At 42.8% G+C, this 13,149-nt stretch overlaps 1 protein-coding gene across 1 annotated transcript in view; it reads right to left on the bottom strand.

Moving 5' to 3' along the window:
• The window catches only part of FANK1 (fibronectin type III and ankyrin repeat domains 1), a 153,690-nt gene that overhangs the window by 117,065 nt on the left and 23,476 nt on the right, over window positions 1-13,149 (bottom strand). The gene's annotated exons all lie outside the window — the stretch shown is intronic.

Raw genomic sequence — 13,149 nt, 5'->3', positions numbered from 1 at the left:
TAAGATTGCACATGCAAAGGCCGCAATTTAAAAAATAAAAATGTCAGGCATCTTATATTTTCAACAGGTGAAAAGCCAAAACTGCAGAATAACTGGTTATGGGAACAGCGGCACAAGCCAGATGCCTTGTAGGACTAATATTGCAGAATGCCATTATCCCGCCAGTAATTGTACAATCTGGAATCCGCGTTCGGCAGCAGAAGAAAAGATTTTTGCTTTATTTGACCGCGGTTACTCACTTGAAATACCTTTAATAAAGAAGCTGTGAGAATAATCTAAGCAAATGTTTGGGGATATAACAAATACATTTTCATACACAATGAACTGCTACTTGCCAAGGGCAGCAAGATACTTGCTTGTGTTATTATAAGGAACAGAATGTAAAATGGGATAAAACTGGCAATACATAAGAAAAAAAAAAAAGAAAAATAATAGGCCGCCTTCGTGGCACGCGCGAAATGCAAGCCTGTAAGCAAGACGGAATTAGAATATAATCAGTGCCGCTTTTTACTTAGAGTTATTTTATTTATTTTTTCTCCTGTTCCTTGACCCGGAAAATATTAAATTGATGCGACTCCTCGTAGAAATAGATCTCATTTCTCGGAGACTGTAAATAAGGCTATTTTACATTGCATGTATAATGTATAGAGATGGTATTAATGTGCATTGAGAGAACGTTTCAAATAACCTCATGTCTCTCCAGCCGTCTTGCTTTGCTGCTCCTTATAAGATTGGCAAGATGAGACTGCGGGGTATCGATTGCGGGAGTGCAATAATCCATCCGTCGTACTAGGGCTGTTTTTTATGGGGTAACTTACTCAGTGCCGCGTGGCCTGGGGTTCGGGTGACTTTTTTCATGCCGTGAGTTTGACAGTAGTTGCAAATTTTAGGAAGTAACAGTGAGCTCCAGGCGATCCCGTCCAACTTCAGCGCAGCACTAACAAGCTCATTAAGCTTTCAAGCGCTCCTTGTGTTTGACACTGCTGCTACACAGGAGCGGAGGCTGATACTATTAGCAACGATCAGTAATCAATAACAAAAAGAAAAGTAAATTTTCATAAAACCTGAAACAGATTTTAGGAAGTAACAGTGAGCTCCAAGTGATCCTGTCCAACTTCAGAGCAGCACTAACAAGCTCATTAAGAAAGAGCTCGCAAACGCTCCATGTGTTTGACACTGCTGCTAAACAGGAGTGGAGCCTGATACCATTAGCAACAATCAGTAATCAATAACAAAAAGAAAAGCACATGTTCATAAAACCTGAAACAGATTTTAGGAAGTAACAGTGAGTTCCAAGTGATCCTGTCCAACTTCAGCGCAGCACTAACAAGCTCATTATGAAGGGGCTTGCAACACTCCATGTGTTTGACACTGTTGCTAAACAGGAGTGGAGACCGATACTATTAGCACCGATCAGTAATCAATAACAAAAAAAAAAGCAAATTTTCATAAAACCTGAAACAGATTTTAGGAAGTAACAGTGAGCTCCAGGCGATCCTGTCCAACTTCAGAGCAGCACTAACAAACTCATAAAGAAAGAGCTTTCAAGCGCTCCACATGTTTGATACTGCTGCTAAACAAGAGTGGAGACCGATACTACTAGCACTGATCAGTGATCAATAACAAAAAGAAAAGCAAATTTTCATAAAACCTGAAACAGATTTTAGGAAGTAACAGTGAGCTCCAGGCGATCCTGTCCAATTTCAGTGCAGCACTAACAAGCTCATTAAGAGCTTGCAAGCGCTCCATGTGTTTGACACTGCTGCTAAACAGGAGCGGAGGCTGATACTGTTAGTAACGATCAGTGATCAATAACAAAAAAAAGAAAAGAACATTTTCAGACAACCTGAAACAAATTTTAGGAAGTAACAGTGAGCTCCAGGCGATCCTGTCCAACTTCAGAGCAGCACTAACAAGCTCATTAAGAAAGAGCTCTCAAATGCTCCACGTGTTTGACACTGCTGCTAAAACAGGAGCGGAGGGTGATACTATTAGCAACGATCAGTGATCGATAACAAAAAAAAGATAATTTTCATAAAACCTGAAACAAATTTTAGGAAGTAAAGGCGGCATTACACACGTCGATTTATTGTGCGATCGCACCCGCCCCCATCATTTGTGCATCACGGGCAATTTGTTGAACGTGTCGCACAAAGTTGATAACCCCCGTCACACGTACATACCTCCCGAACGACCTCACTGTGGGCGGCGAACATCCACTTCCTGAAGGGGGAGGGACGTTCAGCATCACAGCGTCGTCACACAGTGGCCGGCCAATAGAAGCGGAGGGGCGGAGATGAGCGGGACGTAAACATACGCCCACCTCCTTCTTTCCGCATAGCCGGCAGGACGCAGGTAAGCTGTGTTCGTCGTTCCCGGGGTGTCACACGGAGCGATGTGTGCTGCATCAGGAACGACGAACAACCTGCGTCCAGGAATGTGACCGATATTATGAAAATAAACGACGTGTCAATGAGCAACGATAAGGTGAGTATTTTTGCTCGTTCACAGTCGATCCTAGCTGTCACACGCTATGATATTTCTAACGATGCCGGATGTGCGTCACGGAATCCGTGACTTCAACGACATATCGCACGATATATCATAGCGTGTGACGCCGCCTTAACAGTGAGCTCCAAGTGATCCTGTCCAACTTCAGAGCAGCACAAACAGGAGTGGATACCAATACTATTAGCAATGATCAGTGATCAATAACAAAAAAAGAAAAGTAAATTTTCATAAAACCTGATAAACAAATTTTAGGAGGTAACAGTGAGCTCCAAGTGACAACATCCAACTTCAGAGCAGCACTAACAAGCTCATTAAGAAAGAGCTTGCAAGCACTCCTTGTGTTTGACACTTCCTAACAGGAGTGGAGGCTGATACTATTAGCAACGATCAGTGATCAATAACAAAAAAAAGATAATTTTCATAAAACCTGAAACAAATTTTAGATAGTAACAGTGAGCTCCAGGTGATCCTGTTAAACTTCAGCGCAGCACTTACAAGCTTACTAAGAAAGAGCTTGCAAACGCTCCATGTGTTTGATGTAGGAAAGAACTCCGGCACTCTGAATACCCCAGTAAGAGACTTAAACGAATATAATGTTCAAAATGATTTTTTATTCAAAGAAAAAGAGTCCATAAATAAACGTTTTCGACCTAATTCGGTCTTCTTCTGAAAGGACTTATCTATATTCAAGATACAAACAGGAAAATAAAATGACAATTATCCTATACAGAGAAATTATCATATGATGAAATAAAATGCAAAACCTTTATAACCATTTGGTGAAGGAGAATAGTACTGTGCAGGAATGTGGAGAATTGTGCAAATAGACATCGCAAACCAAAGGGATAAGTGACTGGATAGGTCAATATAAATGATTACCCTATGTACCGATGGAGATGCAGAAAAAACAACGATCCTCCTGTATGAAAACCTCCTTTATGAATCCACCGTATCAAAACGGACCTGATATCGCAGAAGAAAATCCTTGTCTGTACAGGGAATATTTTATACAAGAAAGACTTTGGTTCCTCATAGAAGATTAACAAAAAAGGTATAAGACATTACGCCCCTAATATAGGTAATTTACCTGCTATGCTGAAAAAATTTTTTTGAAAAATTTTTTTTCTTTGATTGAGGGTGTTTACTAATAATATCCTAATAGCCTGACGGGGAAATGACTTTACCACGTGTTTAAGTCAATCAGCTCTTCTATTAAAAAGAAGAAAAATTATAATATAGAAATGTCCAATGACTATTGCCAAAATAACGAAAAAAACCTACCACCACGGTATCATCAAAGATATAAAGATCAATTGCCTTTGGGACTATTCAATGACACAAATTCAGAATGCCGTCCTATGATTATCCAAAATTGGATGTCTATAAAGGGACAAATACGGGAAAAACACTGTTACAAAAAAACTCACCAATGTCTATAAGTGTAAAACACTTCAAAGTTATTGCCTACCTTAAATGAGGTTGGTTTAGGCAATACTAGGCAAATAGAGGAAATCCCTCACGATTATATTGCTGCATATAAAAGAGAAGAAAATACGATTCAAAGTCTATGAAACTCCAGTTAACTAGCTGCATCTCCAAAGGTACTTACCAAAGTAGACATATGTGTGTAGGGAAATGCTCCGTGGACTGCACTGAGAGCATATGGCTGCAAGGGGGGTTTATAACAACCGGCCAATTACATAGGTACCGCCCTAATTAAAGGTAGGAAATACATCATTGGAGTGACGTCCCTATTATCCAACGATAAGCAAGGGGATATCCCACGTAACGTCACTTCCTGTGAGCGTCACAGGAACAGAGGAAGTGACGTTTTTAGAATGACAACCATGTTACGTAGCTTATGGGAAGATCCCCGTCTGGATGTCATGTGACCGCAAGTGTGCGCAACAACATAAGGCCGTGACACCACCTCCAACCATCACAGAAACACAGCCACGCGAGAGGAACACAATTCCTATATCAGTGCTTTTGATATATATCAGAGAATAAATAGTGGATTGCTATTCCAGTGATATTCCAGTGATTCTCGTAATTCCTGAATAAGTGATAGTGCTCAAGTGATCTATGTATTCAGTAGTTCTGAAAAAGAAGGAAAATAGAGTAATCAGTAATATGTTAATGATTGAAACCATGTAATTAAAATCTATTTAGGTCTATATCACTTATCCCAAAAGTGATATATTGAGTATATGTAATAAAGATAGTTGGTTAAAACCACCGACAGACGGTTATCCAGATAGCCTGTAGCATTCCATAAGAAGTATCAAAAGAAATCAAAAGGTAATATAGCATGTTACAGAGGCAAAGACGATGGTTTAAAATAGAAAAACACTAAGGATACCCATCGGTTGATGAGGGGTGTCATCACGAGTTTTACAAAAGGATTAATTTAATTTTTTAGACAGGTCTTTTCAAAATAAGTAAATACTACATCATAATCACTCCTAGTACCGTCCTTATCGTTGGATAATAGGGACGTCACTCCAATGATGTATTTCCTACCTTTAATTAGGGCGGTACCTATGTAATTGGCCGGTTGTTATAAACCCCCCTTGCAGCCATATGCTCTCAGTGCAGTCCACGGAGCATTTCCCTACACACATATGTCTACTTTGGTAAGTACCTTTGGAGATGCAGCTAGTTAACTGGAGTTTCATAGACTTTGAATCGTATTTTCTTCTCTTTTATATGCAGCAATATAATCGTGAGGGATTTCCTCTATTTGCCTAGTATTGCCTAAACCAACCTCATTTAAGGTAGGCAATAACTTTGAAGTGTTTTACACTTATAGACATTGGTGAGTTTTTTTGTAACAGTGTTTTTCCCGTATTTGTCCCTTTATAGACATCCAATTTTGGATAATCATAGGACGGCATTCTGAATTTGTGTCATTGAATAGTCCCAAAGGCAATTGATCTTTATATCTTTGATGATACCGTGGTGGTAGGTTTTTTTCGTTATTTTGGCAATAGTCATTGGACATTTCTATATTATAATTTTTCTTCTTTTTAATAGAACAGCTGATTGACTTAAACACGTGGTAAAGTCATTTCCCTGTCAGGCTATTAGGATATTATTAGTAAACACCCTCAATCAAAGAAAAAATTTTTTTCAAAAAAATTTTTTCAGCATAGCAGGTAAATTACCTATATTAGGGGCGTAATGTCTTATACCTTTTTTGTTAATCTTCTATGAGGAACCAAAGTCTTTCTTGTATAAAATATTCCCTGTACAGACAAGGATTTTCTTCTGCGATATCAGGTCCGTTTTGATACGGTGGATTCATAAAGGAGGTTTTCATACAGGAGGATCGTTGTTTTTTCTGCATCTCCATCGGTACATAGGGTAATCATTTATATTGACCTATCCAGTCACTTATCCCTTTGGTTTGCGATGTCTATTTGCACAATTCTCCACATTCCTGCACAGTACTATTCTCCTTCACCAAATGGTTATAAAGGTTTTGCATTTTATTTCATCATATGATAATTTCTCTGTATAGGATAATTGTCATTTTATTTTCCTGTTTGTATCTTGAATATAGATAAGTCCTTTCAGAAGAAGACCGAATTAGGTCGAAAACGTTTATTTATGGACTCTTTTTCTTTGAATAAAAAATCATTTTGAACATTATATTCGTTTAAGTCTCTTACTGGGGTATTCAGAGTGCCGGAGTTCTTTCCTACATATAACTATTTTTCTCCAGAGCACCGATTTGGTGTAGCAGGGTCCTAACTTATTTGACTCCATGTGTTTGATACTGCTGCTAAACAGGAGTGGAGGTCGATCCTATTAGCAATGAGCAGCGACAGATAAAAAAAAAAAGGAAAGAAAACCCCAGAAAGGGAGCAAATTTAAACAGGAGCAGAGACCAATCCTATTAGCAACGAGCAGTGATCGAAAAACAAGAAAAGCAAAGCAAAGAAATCTCTCCCTTGTATACAGGGGTCTGTCTGCACTGAGCTCACTCTGCATACATAGGGAAATAGGGCAGATGGGATCAAATCTAGCCCTTGCTTCAGTTTACAGTTGGTTTAATCCATTAAATTGATTTCATCCCCCCCCCAATTAATCCTCTGATTCTCCTAAGTATAGTAATACTAAATAAGTGTACATCAGGCTGTAAGCTCATGCCGCTCGCTGTGCGCTCTCCTATGGCGTCTGTTACTGGCATTACATCTGCTTTTGCTTATCTGCCCTTTCTATATTGTATTTGTGCATTTAAAGTATTCATCCCCTTGAGGTCACATAACACAGCTCAGGGAACCCGGGAAGAAGTGATTTATATGGATCAGAAGTAACATACTGAGAGTGAGGAGTGAAGAGAAATATGGCGCCTCCTCAGTGTCCCTCCATTCTAAGGCCTCTTGTGGTGCTCGGAAAGACTTCTGCAATTTCGGACATTACAAGCCCAGACAGGAGTAGGAATGGTATTTGTGTCAGACTATATACACAAATATACACAGCTGAAAGCAGACGTTTCCATCCACTCCCTATGAAGACACATCTGCAGGTTTTTCCCTCCGCTTTCTATAAAGACACATCTGTGTGACCAGGGTGCTCGGATGGATCCGAGGTGGTCGTGGCTCGAGAGGTCTGGACCTGGGCTCGGCACTCGCTCTGATCCTTGAAAGGGGGATAATTTACAGGGGTTCGTGACGCCACCTGCGGGTTGCGGCAATGGGAGTACCGCCGCTGCTGGAAGGAGTACCAGGGCAGATGGTGGGGAGCAACAAGATGTCAAACCCTCCGTAGGTAGGGAAGGCCCCGGCCTCTGGGGATTTTGGTGAGATGTTTGGGAGCGCAGGGTGCAGGGGAGCCAGGTTACTTACTGCGGGTAGTCGTGGTGCAGGATGAGGATTATAAAGCAGACATTCACACTGAAGATAAACCAAAGTCTCTGTGCATCACAGTCTCTACAGGGGAGGCCTTCCAGGTGTCCGCTCCCACCGGTGTCACTGGGTTATCCGGAGCCGCCTCCGTGCACAAGTTAGTTCTCTGTTGTGGCCCCTTGGCTTGAAGCTGTTGGGACCCCGCTCACTACATTTAGGCTATGTGCGCACTTACCGGATTTTGCCGCGGATTTTCCGCGGATTTGCTGCATGTTTCGCTGCAGAAAATGTTCATAACATCTCTGCAGTGAATCACCAGCAAATCCTATGGAGAAAAAAAATCCTGTGCGCACTGGGCGGAATTTGACAGCTGCATGTTTTGCTGCGGGAATCCCGCAGCAAAAACAAGTGCATGTCACTTCTTTTCCGCACATCGCTGCGGGATTTCACTCCATTGACTCAATGTTAATCATGAAATCCCGCAGGGAATAACGCAGGCAGCAAATTCTGTGCGGTTCACTGCGTTTTCCTGCGTTATTCCCTGCGGTATTTTGCGGTTTACCTCCGGTAATGTGCATCACTTGCTTGCGGTTTTGCAGGGAAGTGATGTCATTACAGGAAGAGGAAGCCGTGCAGAGAGTAAACACACACACATCACAGACACACACACATCACACACACAGATAGACATCACAGACATAGATCACATAGACACAGACACATAGAACACACATAGAAAGAAAACGGAAATATAGGAAAAAAAGAACGTGGGCTCCGCTGCATATTTACCTTCCAGCCGAGGTAAGCACACAGCGGCGGCCCGCTATTCTCAGGCTGGGGAGGGAGAGGGGCAGGGTAATGTCCCCCGCCTCACTCCCCCTCCGGCAGCCGAGAATATCAGCCGCAGCTGCCCCGGGACTGTCGCATGCATTATGCGGCAATACCGGAGTGTCCTCGGCTCTTCTTGCCACCGTGTAGCAGTGGTGACAAGGTAATACAAGGGGTTAATGGTGATGGGGGATCACCGCCATTAACCCCAGGCTTGATCATGGCAGCGTCTATGAGACAGCTGACATGATCAACCCGTAAGTAAAGTGAAAAAAACACAGACACCAAAAATCCTTTATTTTAAATAAAACCAACAAGCCTCGTTCACCATTTTATTAACCCCCCCCAAACAAAGCTCCGGCGTAATCCACACAGCTCCGGCTCCTGCGTCCTGCACTGCTGACATCCAGCCGCGACTGTCACAGACACAGGCTGAATGCAGCAGACAGCAGAGGTAATTACTGGTCATTTCCCACGGCCGGTAATGTGAACTCACTGCCGACCGTGGGAAATGCAGCGATCTGTCCTCTATCTATCCCTCTATCTGTCTGTCTGTCTATCTATCTATCCCTCTATCTATTCTTCTGTCTATCTACTATCAGAATTAAATGTATTTTTTTTTTTTCTTTTTCTTCAATGTGCTTTATTGCATTGAATGCAATAAAGCACATCCCAACCCGCACGCGGCAAAACCGCGGCAATACCGCGAATAATACCGCGGTAAAACCGCAGCAAACCGCATGCGGTTTTCGGGTGCGGTTTCCCGCGGTTTTTTACCGCGGGTGCGGTAATCTTTGAGGGCATGCGGAATTTTCTCAAGAAAATTCCATTTCCCAGTGCGCACAGAGCCTTAGTCTAGCTGTGCTCTTGATGGCTGGCACTTGGGATCTTAGTGGGCCGCTTTACTGGAAAGCCCTATCCCCCGCAGTGTGCTGTCGCCTTCAATCTCTGAGCTCCTAGGGAAGTTCATAAAGAGACTCTCCCTCCCAGGTTAAGTATCAGAACGTTGAAACGGCTCCTGACCTAGGGTCTTGTACCTCGTTGTACTCCGTACCGGTCAGTTCTTTTCGGTTTCTGATGTCGACAGCCCTCCTAGACTATGTCCGTCGTACCCTTCCAATGTCACTGCAACCGGTCCCCGACTCCTATGGTCTCGGACCACCATCTGCAACCCAACCTCGGTCTAGCTCCCCGGGAGTTACTACTCCCCAGCTCCTCACTTTTTGAGGGCTCTCACTCAACTCCTCTACTTCCCTCCCACCAGTCTGCCTGACCCCTAGGTGGGTGGCCCTATTCCGCTTAACCAACCCACTGGTGTGTCTGACAGGTCATGATGTGAGGTGTGATTGGGATTTGTGCTGATGTTAGTGACACCGGTTTCTTAGGAACCTGGAACCATGGGGGGGTAGGCCCTGCACCCTGAGTAAGGATTGCAGTACCCTGGGGCACCCTAATATATTCAGGGGTGCCACATTTATACTTTTTCCCTCCGCTCTCTATAAAGACACATCTGCAGGTTTTCCCCTCCGCTCTCTATAAAGACACTTCTGCAGGTTTTCCCCTCCGCTCTCTATAAAGACACTTCTGCAGGTTTTCCCCTCCGTTCTCTATAAAGACACTTCTGCAGGTTTTCCCCTCCGTTCTCTATAAAGACACTTCTGCAGGTTTTCCCCTCCGTTCTCTATAAAGACACTTCTGCAGGTTTTCCCCTCCGCTCTCTATAAAGACACTTCTGCAGGTTTTCTCACTATCTGACATGAAATCAGAATAAATCTTTCCCATTTTAGGTCAATTAGGAACCAAAATTATTTATATTTGCCAAATGCCAGAATAATGAGGGAGAGAATGTTTTAAGGCATTTTTATTACTTTTTGCAAAGTCAAAAGTTTCCCTCCATGTCATTAGTATTCGGTGCCACTGCCCTTACACTGTATGAATTGGGTGAAATGTTTTGGATCTTCTTCCACAGCTTCTCACTATAGTTGGTGGAATTTGGGCCGATTCCTCCTGACTGATCTGGCGTAGCTGAGCCATGTTTGTAGGTCGCCTTGCTCGCTCCGGCCTCTTCAGTTTGCGCATAAATTAATGGCTGCAGAGGCAGCACGCACAGATGGAGATCTCAGAGAGCCAATCTGCGTGTACACCGCCTTCGCAAGCATTTTCAAGAAGTCCATCACATCGGAAGCAACGCACGTGCAGATTCGGATCTCAACTTTCTGATATCCCAATCTGCACATGCGCTGTCTCTGCAGCCATTATCCTGAGCCCATCTCATCCACTGACCGGAGATCAATGGCGCCCATATCACACCACCACGATATCCCCTACTCCCCGCCTCGGGCCCACAGCATGCCGTGCCACCGCTGATGTCTTTGAGCTGCAATTCTGCCTCCTGTGACTTCGCTCCACATCCCCAGTAAGCTATATCTGGAGTATAAGAGGCACCACAATTTTCCTGTCAATTTGGGGAGGGAGAGGGGGAAAGTGTGTCTTATAATCTGAAAAATACAGTATTATTTGGGAGCAAATAGTGTCTCCTACATACAGTGCCTTGCGAAAGTATTCGGCCCCCTTGAATTTTTCAACCTTTTCCCACATTTCAGGCTTCAAACAGAGATAAAAATGTTAATGTTCTGGTGAAGAATCAACAACAAGTGGACACAATTGTGAAGATGAATGATATTTATTGCTTATTATAAACTTTTTTAAAAAATAGATAACTGAAAATTGGGGCGTGCAATATTATTCATCCCCTATAAGTTAATACTTTGTAGCGCCACCTTTTGCTGTGATTACAGCTGCAGTTGCTTGGGGTATGTGTCTATCAGTTTTGCACATGGAGAGGCTGAGATTCTCGCCCATTCTTCCTTTGTAAACAGCTGGAGCTGAGTGAGGTTGGATGGAGAGCGTTTGTGAACAGCAGTTTTCAGCTCTTTCCACAGATTCTCGATTGGGTTCAGGTCTGGCCTGTGACTTGGCCATTCTAACACCTGGATACGTTTATTTGTGAACCATTCCATTGTAGATGTTGCTTTATGTTTGGGATCATTGTCTTGTTGGAAGACAAATCTCCGTCCCAGTCTCAGGTCTTTTGCAGACTCCAACAGGTTTTCTTCAACAATGGTCCTGTATTTGGCTTCATCCATCTTCCCATCAATTTTAACCATCTTCCCTGTCCCTGCTGAAGAAAAGCAGGCCCAAACCATGATGCTGCCACCACCATGTTTGACAGTGAGGATGGTGTGTTCAGGGTGATGAGCTGTGTTGCTTTTACGCCAAATATATAGTTTGATATTGTGCCCAAAAAGTTCGATTTTGGTTTCATCTGACCAGAGCACCTTCTTCCACATGTTTGGTGTCTCCAGGTGGCTTGTGGCAAACTCTAAACAACACTTTTTATGGATATCTTTGAGAAATGGCTTTCTCCTTGCCACTCTTCCATAAAGGCCAGATTTGTGCAGTGTACGACTGATTGTTGTCCTATGGACAGACTCTCCCACCTCAGCTGTAGATCTCTGCAGTCCATCCAGAGTGATCATGGGCGTCTTGGCTGGATCTCTGATCAGTCTTCTCCTTGTTTGAGATGAAAGTTTGGATGGACGGCCGGGTCTTGGTAGATTTGCAGTGGTATACTCCTTCCATTTCAATATGATCGCTTGCACAGTGCTTCTTGGGATGTTTAAAGTTTTGGAATTTTTTTTGTAACCAAGTCAGGCTTTAAACTTCTCCACAACAGTATCACGGACCTGCCTGTTGTGTTCCTTGGTCTTCATGATGCTCTCTGTGCTTTAAACAGAACACGGAGACTATCACAGAGCAGGTGCATTTATACGGAGACTTGATTACACACAGGTGGATTATATTTATCATCATCAGTCATTTAGGACAACATTGGATCATTCAGAGATCCTAAGTGAACTTCTGGAGTGAGTTTGCTGCGCTGAAAGTAAAGGGAATGAATAATATTGCACACCCCAATTTTCAGTTAATTCTTTCTTATAAAAGTTTAAAATAAGCAATACATTTTGTTCACCTTCACAATTGTGTCGCACTTGTTGTTGATTCTTCACCAGAATATTAACATTTTTATCTCTATGTTTGAAGCCTGAAATATGGGAAAAGGTTGAAAAATTCAAGGGGCCTGAATACTTTCGCAAGGCACTGTAAATGGATAGGTCATGAAGCCAAAAATGTTGGGCAAATTGCACCCCTTGACATGTCCTTTCTCAAAAGTCAGCATTTCTGTTTTCACACTCTGAGCGCGATATCCAGGTGTCCACGTACTTTTGCGCCGTGTAGTAATTTTCAGGATTCATTCTCTCGCTCCATCTGCGTCGGTGTTAAGAACAGACGCGGTCGTCATTTTGCTGCAGATCGAGATGTATTTCTAAAAGTTCAAAGTCTGCCCCAAGGCCGTGCGTAAAAAGAAAAAAAAAAATCAAAAGCAAGAACAAAACAGATGAAATAATTTAGGGGAATAGATTGTACAACAGCTAGAGAATAATAGAATAATAATATCGGGCGTCGTGGGAAGGTGACATTTTCGGAGGCAAGCTGCTGCGGGTACACAGGAACGAGGACGCTTAAATTGAGACATTTTATAGAAACGAGCCGTCTGGGTGAATTTCATGTAATAGGTGATAGTGATGAGCCAGAAACGCGTGGTTGGGACGGGAAAGTCTGCAGCCTGGAGGTACGGGACTCAAATTAGACTTCCTTTACATGGGAATACAGCAAGTATGATATTAATGCTGAGATGTATTATCTGCCATTGTAACAGGCCAGACGCGGGGTAGGGCTGAGTCTGGCAGGGGACTGGTGTAAAGGAACAGCAAACCTAAGAAGTAATGATTAAATTAAATGAGTGATATAGTCATCTTCACTGTGGATTATTCCAATACTAGTAAAACACCGGCGGCTTCACTAGCGGCAAATGGTATATTAAATTATTGGTTAA

Source organism: Anomaloglossus baeobatrachus, chromosome 5 (assembly GCF_048569485.1).
Source record: "Anomaloglossus baeobatrachus isolate aAnoBae1 chromosome 5, aAnoBae1.hap1, whole genome shotgun sequence".
In the NCBI taxonomy this organism is placed as follows: Eukaryota; Metazoa; Chordata; class Amphibia; order Anura; family Aromobatidae; genus Anomaloglossus; species Anomaloglossus baeobatrachus.
Note: the sequence above shows the minus strand (reverse complement) of the source record. Positions and strands in the feature narration are given on the sequence as shown.